The sequence below is a fragment of the Octodon degus genome, unplaced genomic scaffold (genome assembly GCF_000260255.1).
Source record: "Octodon degus isolate 3935 unplaced genomic scaffold, OctDeg1.0 scaffold00082, whole genome shotgun sequence".
Lineage (NCBI taxonomy): Eukaryota > Metazoa > Chordata > Mammalia > Rodentia > Octodontidae > Octodon > Octodon degus.
In genome coordinates, this window is record NW_004524658.1 from 1088620 (window position 1) to 1100958 (window position 12339).

The 12339-nt window shown below is 37.3% G+C and overlaps 1 pseudogene; it reads right to left on the reverse strand.

Annotated features, from left to right (window-relative positions):
• Nucleotides 1-7605: 7605 nt before the first annotated feature.
• Nucleotides 7606-7703, reverse strand: LOC111818189 (annotated as a pseudogene).
• Between the last annotated feature and the right edge of the window lie 4636 nt (nt 7704-12339).

Here is a 12339-nt window from a genome sequence, read left to right on the forward strand (position 1 = left end):
GGCTTGGGTTCTGAGGTTGCATTTTGTTCCTTCTCGTCATTTTGTGTAGCACTGTCTTCTGCCCTTTGTTGTAGATCTTTGCTGTAGTTATATCCTTCACACGTACTGAAGTTCAGGCGGAGCTCTACAGAGTTTGGAGTTATCCAGCTGCGTCTGGCTTAGGTCTGGCTGCTCTGCTCAGCTTCTTCCCGCTGCGGACCTGGGCTAGGATTGTGTCTGGGGGTTCCCGGAACTCGGCAGATATTCCTACTTGGCGGGAGGGGTGGGGCAGGTAAGGTGGAGTGGTGGGGGACGGCCCGAGGGGGTGGGAGAGGGTCCTGCCCACACTGCGCCTGGGCTGGGACTGGTCCTGCCTGCGCAGGGTAGCAGGAAGCTCTCCACACACTCACCGGACCTGGGCTAGGACTGGGTCTGGTCCCCAATTTTTCTTTTTTGAATTTTTTCTTTTGATGAATTTCTAGAACCAATTTTTTAACAATATTAAATATCATAGTATATGATTAAATTTCTCAAGACTTATGCACTTGTGGCCCTTTCTGGTGGTGTTATATCAAATTTTTTTGAGATGGGATCACCACTGTTAATTTACTCAAACAACAAGGAACCTTATATAACAACAGAGTCTGAGTAGGTAGGATTTTCTAGAACTCAAGGTGGGAGGACAGGTAATGTGTCCAGGTTTCTTTGGCTTTGTCTCATCCAGATTTAAACCTATTCCACCTACCCAAGATAAAAATGCTTGGTGTCTACTGAGGGCATTTAGGTAGAACATCTGGAGAATGTCTCTAACTGCCAGTCAACAACTACAACCCCTTTCATCCTGAAGAAGCCAGAGCAGTCGGTCATCACCCACAGTTCCCTCACAGCAGTTCGGGTTACTTCTTCAGAGGGGGGAATGTTGTGGGCAGCCCAGTTAGATAAAAATATTATAAGCCATCAGACAGGGTTAGGCCCTCAAGGAAACAGTATGGAAGACAAGGTGACTTTGAAACTTGAGAGAGACAGATGCTTCTCACAACCGTGAGCCACATCTCAAGACAAAGAGGAAACTCCCTGGTCAAAATTACAGCTCAAGAGGTGGCTCTTTTCTTCTTATCATGGCTACCTCAGGAGTCTTCAGGAAGTTTTCTCTTATAGTTCTTCTCTTCAGGGAAATAGTTGTTATTCCCTGAACACTTGCTTTTCTTCTTTTTATTTCTTTTTCATTTTCTATCCTTTGTTGTCACCCTTACTGTCATCATTATTATCTTTTTAATTTTTTTTAAAATTTTATTTGTTTATTTATTTGATACAGGGTCTCACTCTGCAGTTCAGACTTGTAGTGATCCTGCAGTCTCAACCTCCCCAGTGCTGGGATTACAGGCATGCACCACGACATCCATTTTGGGTCCTGCATGGCACAGAGTACCAGGGATTGAACTTGGGACCTTGAGCTTCCCAGGAAGGTGCTTAGTGTGCTGAGCTGTCTCCCCAGCCCTCTATTATTTTCTTAAATATATGAAGAGAAAAAGAAGAGAAGAGCAAGAGGAGGATTTATGTTTATGTTGTCTGTTTATTTTGTGTTTATTTACTTTGCTTTTAACATACATTTTTTTTTTGTCTTTTTCCTCTTTTCCTTATTTTATTTTCAAGTCAATCCAATTTACTGAGAAGTTTCTGTTTCTTTTGGTTGTTTAGAATTCAACTTCTGGATCTTCTTCATCCTTGCTTACAACAAGCTCACGCCGTGGATCACAAGCAGGTCTTCAGTTTCCCCCAGTTCGTCTCCTCTCGGTGCAAACCTGCTGAGCCTCGGCCCCACTACTAGCTGCCAGAGGCATGTCTTTGGTCTTGAGCTGCCAGTGGAACTCAACTTGCATTGATTCCAGAAAGACCAAGCAAAGGACACTCCATCTCTGTCGACAGGACCCCATATATGGCATTCAACACCTTCATATTTTGAACCTGAACACTTAGAGGCTGATCTCAGATGTTCATATCATCTTTGCTATATTTTTCATACAGAGCCTCCTTTGGTATTCAAATTTGCATTTCCTATTTCTTTCTGTTTCTTCTTTCTCTTTGTTTTGTTTTCTCTCTTCTTGTAGGTGCTCATAAATGAAATTAAGGCTATTGTTTCTATATTCAACTCTCATAAACTGTCTGTTATCATATAATTATTCTTCTTTAAGATACTGCTGTATTAATTCATTTTGTTTCTTCTTATATGATATTTTCCATGCTGCCATCTATGCCTTCTTTTTCTGTTCATTTTTTATGTATTTGGTGCAGGGTCTCACTATGCAGCTCAGACACATAGTGATCCTCCTGTTTTCAGTCTCCCCAGTGCTGGGATTATAGGCATGCATCACCACACCTGGACTCAGTAGCTGGCTCAGTGGGCACCAGGGAGTTGAGGCTGGTGTGGTATGCAGGGCCGGGGATTGAACCCTCATCCCTGCATTTGCCAAAGCAAGTGCTTAGTATGCTGAGCTACCTCACCAGCCCTAATTTTTTTTTTTTTTTATGATGCCTTCTTGATGTTAGACATGGGGGAAGGATGAGTGTCCTTTTTGCACATTAAGTTGGTGAAGGATTTTCCCATCTTGGGGTCCCAGGTGCAGAAGACAAGAGCTAGCCCTGTGAGAAATGCACACAAAATACCCCACAACTGGACTAACATGTTTAAAGATGATCTATAATTTCATATCTGCCAAATTATTGGAAAAATATATAAGATGATTTTTCATATTAGATTATAAGAAATACCAGATCACCATCAATATTTTAAGGATGGTCTTCATGACTACATTAAAATATTGTGCAGAAAAGTAATAATCTATAACATTTGTTATAAAAACCTAACCAATTTATTTTGATTATAATTCCTATATGTGTGCATATCAATAATATAAATTTTAAGCCTATGAAAAATAGAATTCTTACAAAGTCAAGGCACCAAAAGTAAAGCTAATTGACAATGAGTATTGAATTTGTTGGGCTGGAGAGATGGCTCAGTAAACTAAGCACTTGCCTGGCAAATGCAAGGTCCTGAGTTCAATTCCCAGTACCGCAAAAGAAAAAAAGTATGGAATTTGTTAATTGGAAATACTTTTACAAGATATATTGCATTTCAGAGTCAGTGGCCTCTTAAAACAAATGAACTTCAGCTTCTATGTAAAATTGATAGTTTATAATAAGAAAAAGAGCAAGCTAGTGTTAAAAGTTCTGACATCAGAGGAAGCGATCTGAGTGATAAATAGATTCAGTTGCACAGGAACTTGCCAGAGTGAGGCTGGAGTTTAGGGTGTGGGAAAACTGGCTAGGAAAGCAGGTGTGAGCTGTCAGTTATGAAACCCCAGGACACATGTGCAGAACTGTTCCCAAAGTCCTGCATGTGGACACTCATGAGAACTTGGGAAGGCTTTTCATGGGATGACCTCCCATCAGCTGGAGGACTGGGTGGATGGAAAGGATGGTCCACCCTGAATTTTTGCTGCCCTGTTTCCTCTTGTGTGTTGACGCATTCACTCTGTGGGCTGCACTTCATATTTTGACTTGGGCCTAACTTGCTCAAGAGAGCCTGTTTCTTTTCTTCCTTTAAGAAAAATTCCTACCCTTTGCACTTGTTTTGAACAATTCTTTGTTCAAGTTGGCAAGAAACTAGAAATCACCTGCTGCAGGGGACTCCAGCACCCCAAAACAGAGTAATAAGATATTTGACAGTAATAAAATTTTACTCTAATAATTGATCATTATTGTAAAAATTTTAATATAATAAATAAACTATGTATATGTAGTTGAAGTAATTATGTAAATTCATTTAATATCTCATTTTCATGGATTTTTCCCCTGCCTTCTTATAAGTAAGACAATCCAACATGATCCAAGCATTCTGAGAGGCTGAAACAGAAGGATCAACACTTGGAACCCACCCTCAGAACTTCAAGAGATACTGCAAAATAAATAAAATAAAATAAAGTAAAGACAAATAAAATAAACAGCAACTGACAATCTAGTTCAGTGTGAAGACCCTGGGTTCTATCCCCAATTTTAAAAAAGAAAAAGTGCATAATTACTATGATTATATTAAAAGATGCATGTTTTGTAATTTTCACATTTATTAGTACATGTTTACGGCACATAATGATCAGATTAATCTTGTGGAGGTGGTACTTATGCATGATGTATCTTATTTCTTGTTATAGCCCATTTCATTAACCTGCCTTCATCTTTTTTACAAAACATTTGGCAAAACACATCAAAATACCAACTTTTGTGTTAAATATTTCCAAAGGCTCATAAATAGCATCAATTATTTTATTTCATTTTAAAGAGAAACAATATAATAGGACAATAATATTTAATTTGCATATTGTTATCTTCAGTTATTCAATATAATATATCATTATCAAATCTCTTTTTCAATGAACTAAGAGAAATTAGCAGTGAAACTATCTTAACTAATATATTATGATATATTAGTAATATTATATTATAATTTATTATTATATTATATTATAATATATTATATAATAATACATTATAATATATTAAGCTATATTATTTTAATAATATATATACATATACAGGTAATCTTTTCCCTTCCTTCTTTTCTCTATTTCCATTTTATAATACTTATTGTACATTTTAGATTTTATTCACTCTTTTAGCTTCTCACACTCATACTAGTGAGACAATACAATGTTCCCACATACACATCTGGTTTATTTCCTTTATGAATATGGTCTCGAGTTGCGTACATTTACCTACAAAGTTCTAGTGATAGCAAGTCAAGGACCAGAGATAACACATTCCGGCTAAAATTGTACAAAACAAACAAAGTACATTTATCTTTTTCTTTGATGATAGAAAAATAAATAAATAAATATCATTTCTGAGCAGCATATAAAGTAATGTCCTATTAACCCCCTGCTGCCCGCTCTCGCCTGTAGTCTCTCTGGTTATAGCATACGTGATATGCACATGTTATATGATCTCTTTACTTTGCATGTCCTTCTCTGATGATCACTATGAATCAAAAGAAGGTCAGATATCTTTGCAGCTATAGCTGTGGCTTCTAAAGTGTGTCTACAATGCAGGTGATTTCTAATAAACACATGAGGAATGAATGAAAGATAAGATCCTTGCCACAGTTACGAGTAAAGTCACTGAGTACTATACAAATGTGGTATGTTACTCGGAATGAGAAAAAGGGGGTGTGGATCTCTGTTTCCAAGGCATATGTATACATAGTATATAAGCTGAGAGTGAACATTTTCACTAATCTATGTGACCAGGGAGAGGGGCATTTTCACCATAAAGAGCAAGGCAAGGGTTAAGGAAATGCAGTTTTATCTTTCTTTTTCTTTGATTTATCTTACTTTTTTTCCCATCCTACTCTGATGTAGTTTATTAGAAACCTTAATGCCTTTTATTTTCTGACATGGAATAATTTTGTGATGGCTTTAAGAAGAATTTAGAAGTAATTTTTATATCATACTTACTGAAACTTAAATTACCCTGTTGTCTTTTGAATTGCTATCATTGCGCATTTCTATTATAAACTCTCAAAAAGAGCTTTACTGCCTTACAGGTGTCTTTTGCTAACATTTGGAATGTTTTCATTATAAGTGAAATTTCTAATTTATTTTCTAAATAATGTAATTTAAAAGTTGCTGCATAAACTTTTTCCCTTTAGATTTAGATCTTTGTATCACCCATATATGAGATAATTATAAACAGTATTATATTCCTTCATGTTTTTTGATATGTATGATCTTAGATAAACTAGTACACAGGAAGGAGTCAGTGACTATATGATGTACACACACTGAGTTTTAGACAAGCTTGTATTTGATTTCTTTTAAAAAATGTACAGGAGAGGATTTTCTTTTATTTTAGGGTATGTATCTACATACATTTTCATTGTTGATCACAAATTTAAATTGTAAAAAAAAAAACCTGATGAATAAATTTTACTTCTATTCACTTGGATGCATGTGACACATGAAAGGACGCATGTCAATTGTTCTCTAGAGCATTGCAACTCTAACCTTGCTTGAAAGAACAAGGTTACCTCCCCTGGAACATGAGTACATGAACCATCTTCTACAATTGTGTAAGAAAATGTTCTATGTTCTGTCTCTGTCCAAATGTTTATTATTTTAAGGCCAGATATGCTACCAATGACAGACAATTTTGTGTCCTAGTTGCATGTCACTAAACACTAAGTGCTTAATTCTGTGAAACTTAATTAATAGAATAGTTACTCATATCATCTCATTAAGTCTTAAGCCTATGATGTAGATGATGTTATGGAATCTAGGACAATTGATATACAAAAGTAAAGATATTTGTCATAGGTGGAAGAGCTTTAAAGGTAAGTCTTTCCAACTCTAATATCTGATGTTGACCATGATGCTATAAAGAAATACCATGCAGTATCAAAATACAACTTTATGAATCATATTGAAAATTTTATCACAGTGAAAATGGAAATGGTTGATTAAAATTTGTTTATGTAATTACTTATAGTACTTCTTTTTCTGAAATATCTGATTTGAAAGAATTTAATCTAACCTATACTTGAGAAAGTTTGGTGTGATGGTGCTTGCCTGTAATCCCAGCATCTAGGTAGCAGAGACAAGAAGACCGTAACAAATCTGAGGCTTGGCTGAACTACATACTGAGTTCGAGGCCAGCCTGGACTATGTAGCAAGACCAGTTCTGTGATGGCTTGTATCTAGATGTCCTCTCAAAGCTGCTTGTGCCCATGGCTTTGGGTTTTCAGAGTTTGCTGAGTCTAGAATGCATGATAGAATAGTTTTAAGAATGTGTGGTACAGCGGTTGGGAGATAAGCACCTGCCTGGCAAATTCAAGGACCCAAGCACGATTTCTGGTACTGCATTCCATGCAGGCCCAGAAACTGGGAGTAGTGGTGCATACCTGCAATCTCAGCACTGGAAAGGCTGAGACAAGAAGATCTCTATGAGTCTCACTGCATAGTGAGACCCCCTATCAAAAAACAAACAAGAAAAGGATATGTAGTGTTAAATTAATCCACTGACAAGAATTATCATAGTTCTAGGTGTGGCTGAATAGACTTACTAACAATGGAAGTTCCACCCTAGGTTTATAGCCTTGATGGTACAGAAGAGAAAGGCAGGACCACTGTTGGCTGCTGCTGCTGTTGCTTGCTGTCTTCTGCCTAGCCTTCCATGAACTGTTTTCTTCTGCAATATCCACCTCTTATGCTGTGCTTTTGGAGCCAGCCAACTATGGACTAAAATCTTTACAAACTGTGCACCAAAATAATCCTGTAGTTGTGCAGAAACACAGTGCAGCATGGAGAACATTAACTACGACACTGTCTGAAAAACAAAAGCCACATGCACACACACAAGTAATCTATGCTTGAGAAAATTCAACAGTAAAAGAATTACTATACAACAAAAATTACAAATTGAGTAAGAACATTTCAAATATTTGAAATTTCAAGTAAAATAACATATGTCATTAACACAATGTGATTTTGCTCACAATTTTTAGTATACATTATATCCAAGAATGACTTAATTTCTTTAAGCAATAAAAGTTTATTGAGAATTCCTGGGTTGATGATTAAAAATATGGAACACATCACAAATTTGCATGTCATCCTTGCGCAGGGGCCATGCTCTAAATATTTTTTAGATTATTAAAATAATTTGCCTTATAATTACTCACATTATATAAACATATTAGAATGTAATTTATTCAAGTAAGTTGCAGATATATTTATATTCCACTAGGTAATAATTTTTATTATACAATAAATATTAAATATTTTAAGAAACATATAGCAGTTATAATAAGAATACAAAAGTTGCTACTCAGAAAAGTGATAAAGCATCTGTGGTTATAAAATGTCTATTTGGGAGGTCTGCAATCTTCTTAAAATGAATGTGCAATGTCTGGTAGCCTGAATAATAGTCCCTAAACATTGCCCACATTCTAAGTCCCACAACCCGGGAATATTATTTAGTATAATAGAAAGTGTTCTGTAGATGCGGTTAACAATTTTGGGATGCAAATGTGACATGGAACTATCTGAGTGTGCCCAAGAGAGAATAGAAAAGAGGGAAACAGCCAGAAGAAGGGGCTGTGATCATGAAACCAGAGGAACAAGGGCTTCACCTTGAAAAAGGGAAAGGGCCTGAGATGGAAAGAATGCCGTAAAAGGAGAGAAAACGTCCTTCCTGAGGCCTCTAGAGCAGCCTGGCCAAGACCTTAGTGTCAGAAATGTTAAAGGAAAAAATTCATGTTGTTTTAACTCAGTAAAACATTGGTATAATTGGTATAATTCATTACAACAGCAATAAAAACTGACAAGTTATGTTCATTAAGCAGAATTTCTTGGATTCTTCAACTTGGGGTTGTAATCTGAAATAATAGCCTGAACTGACCAAAGCAAACCACACCAAACAAAGAAGCAGCAAATTAAAAAAAAAAAAAAACTAATGAATATTGAATAATGAATGATAATTTTCCCTTACAGAAATAAAACAAATGAAATGAGTCCTAATCTTTCCTAACCCTCTGCTTTGAAGAGATTTCCAACAGAGCACGGTGAAGAGAAAACGGTGTAACTTGCGTACTTAGCTGAGGACACCTTGGTAAGAATTAAAAGAAGAAATCAAGATTTCTCAGAACAGAGGACCTGAAAATAGAGAATATAGTTGCTTAGCTTACGTAGAACTCAGAGATCTGTCTGGGAAACATTGTCTAAAGTTGAGGAACTAGCAACAATAATTCGTGTGAATGGGTCTTGGGAAAAATTCATGGCTAGGAATGGACTCTCCATGACTCGTAAATCCATGATACAGATAGTGCAATACATAGAAAGATTTTTGTCTGTGTATTAGGAAAGAAATACTGCTGCAGATATAAACATGAGTGAAAGAAACGACACAGAAAGAAACAGACTTTCTCCAGGCAAATTATCTGAGCCCTCAAATCCCAACATTTGTATAAATAAAAATATATATACATAAAGGAAATTTTCAAAATGGATACATCCAATTAAAGATTATTTCTCCCTTTGGGCTAAGATCAAGTTTAAAGATGATCAACAATGCAGGAAGAACAAAGACGTGTAATTGTTGCACTGGGAGGTTGGGTCTTACATTGATTTCTAGGTGCTTGTGTATGATGAACGAATAATTTGACATGGCACCTGAAAGTAAGGAAACATAGCAAAGTTTAATTTATGTCACACTACATTCAAAGAAAGGGAGCCTGGGCTTGGAGAAAGGAAAATGAAGATGTGCTGAAGGAATTTGTTTAGGGAATTAAAATGTTGCCTCCTCCAGCTCACTAGTCTTCCAGAGATGCCTGACAGTGTGATTGACAGTGTAATGATTCATGTCAGCTGTATGTATTGCTCATTTTTTTCTGATAATTCACTCAGTTTTAAATGAATATACAATGTGGTCCATATATATGATTTTTTTCAATGAGTTTTGTATGAACAAAGGTTATTACAGATCACAGCAGGATGTCTGGTACACATACATCCTGGTTTGGAAGGTCACAGTTTTCCATAGTAGGCTTAGGGGGCCTTTGTCTTTCTTATCTCTGCTAAGCTCTAGGACAAAGTTCGGGGGACTGGTTCTGGGGTGTTGCCCAGGTTCAGGCTGAATGGAGGAGAATGGTCCAAGAGCCACAGTAGTACTGTTTAAATTAAAATGAGGAACATAAGCAAGCAGTTAAAGCCAAACTAAAATTTAAATGGACATTAAAACTCAGAAAAATATTTAACATTCACTTACAATTCTATATCCTATATTTAAAATGCTAAGAGACATGGGATAAATTTTTAAAAACCCAAATCAAACCTTGAGATTGTCACCAGATTGGGTCTCAGATGGTCCCAAAGACTAAAATACCTAAGGCACCCTTTAGGAGAATAAAGATCACTGAGGCCTGTCTCAAAAGGAAACCTCAAGATGTCTCAGTAAGAGTAAAGGGAAATGTTTACCAGACAGAGATTTTAGGACATACTCAAAAGTAGAGTTCAGGCACTAAGGAAATGAGGCACACTACAATTTGCAACTGGGGATATTAATGTTTTGTTGATAGAGTTCTGTGCAATTTGAGAATCTCTTCTCTTGATTTGGTCTAGTGGGTTAGGATGATGGCCCAGCCACAGTAAGCTGACCTTTATGTGTTTTGAGAAGCACTCTACTTCACAGGTGAAAAAAGTGATCTATGACAAGTGCAGAAGGGTGGCTCACCAACAGTAAGACTATGGCCCTTCAATAGGGGAAATCTTATTCACAGGTGAGAATGTTGTCCATTTACAGGTGAAAGAGGACGATTTTCAAGTAGAAAGCAAGTGGCCATGTGCAAGTGAAAGGGAATTACACAGGATTATTGGACCTAGATTTTAGGTTTTTCAATCCTACTTCAAGATGAAAGTTAGAATACATATGACAAAAAGTGAAAAAAAAAAGAGTTTAACGGGCAATTAAAAATTATAGAAGAAAAACTTGAAAGTGTTATCAATACATCCAAAATAAAGCACATAGAAAACAGAATTAGGAAAATAAAGAGATACTCAGCCAGAAGAAGAGGGGCTGGCAGCCTAGCTGGGAAAGTAGGCATGATGTGTTCATTACAAAATCTCAGCCTGCATGTGGAGTCCTCATAAGAAACTGAGCAGGTTTTCACTTGGTCAGCCTGGATATGACGCCAGCATAAACCACAAAGCAGGACACTCCCCCTGATCCCTCCACTTCTGCAATCTCTCACAACAGTCTGCTCTTGTCTTATATATTGTACTTATTTTCCTACATTTACTCAGCTCAAACTTGCACAAAAGAGCATATTTCTTTTCCTACCTTTAATAAATGTAAATTTTCATTACTGTTTTTGCTTTTCTCATGAATTTTTCTCCCTTCAGGGCAGAAAGAAACAGCAGTATCAATTTCCAGAAAGAAACTTCAACAGCCCAAAACCCAATAATATATGTCAGGCAGAGGTAAGGAGAAATTTATTTTTGTTTTTTCTCTCCCTAAAATCTATGGAGCTCCCTCTCCCAGCTGGGGAGCTCGTGAAATTTTCTCCTGGTACCAGGAATGCTTTCCTACCTTTCCTACCACCTAGTACAGGAGAGGTAATTGAATGCTCTTTGTGTTTATTCGAGACTGTAGGACATTTACAGGGCCTTCTCAAATTAATCTGCTCTTGTCTTTGCACTCTCTCTTATCTTGTGTCACTCTCTGAGGGCAGGATTCAGTAAAAAACAGCTGGACAGCCTGCTGTTAGGCCAGAAGAAGAACAGATCCTTCAGGTCCATTTGTGCAGCCTTGATTTTAGTTTGATCATGTTTGTTCATTGCATGTGTTGGTCCTCTTGGTTCATCTTCTGGGTCAGCCTCATGGATTTGGCCATTTTAGCTGTCAGTCACAATGTCCCATCATGCTTATTGGTGTTTTCACTTACTCTTCTTTCTTCAACTAGTCTCACATTCACCAGAAAATTTCACCCTTATCGACAAGAACATGTAAGCTCCTCACTCTTCTCTTTTGAACTGGGTTATCGCCTCTCCTTATGTCTTCTAATGGGAATTGTAGTAATTTAGAGACACATCTGACAACCCAAGCAGAACAGAAAAACAGGCAGTCAAAGATTAACTAAAGTGGTTGTGTATATACGCAAATACAGTCAAATCTGTTCTTAGAATTTAATTTTGCTTGAGTGCCTCAGGTGGCTAAGGTAGTCCCCACCTGAGGGAATAGTTTGTCTCTACAATGAGAGCAAAGGTACCAAAACATAGTTATCCCCAATATCCCCCCATAAGGGTTTGAAACACCCCCAAACCTGAGGCAAATATGAATTCATTTATGATGGTTCATGGGAAGATTTTTCTATCTTCTCATATAGTAGCACATCCATGGATTACAAGGTCCTCATAATATTGTTAGTCTAAGCCTAGAACAACATTCTAGCCAACTGTACAGGGACAGTCCTGTTAGTGCCTGGTTCCCAGGCACTACCTAGTATCCACCTGGGAGATCAAGCACTCATTAAAATTTGGAAAGGAAGACCTCACACAGAACCATTGCAGTGGAAAGACCTCTTTTCAGTGGATCTTGCCACTTGCACTGAAGTACGGGTGCTAGATTCTAGGACAAAGTTCCACCTGAACATTGTGATAGGGGAAAAACCTACAGAAGAGAAAAGTGACTGTTTAGACTCTCTAGATGATCCAAGGCTGCTCTTCAAAAGTGAGTGTTTAGCACTGCTCTGGGTGCAGACAAGCAGAATTCCTACTGATGGTCACTGACCACAGCTTGAATGGGCACCTGCACTGA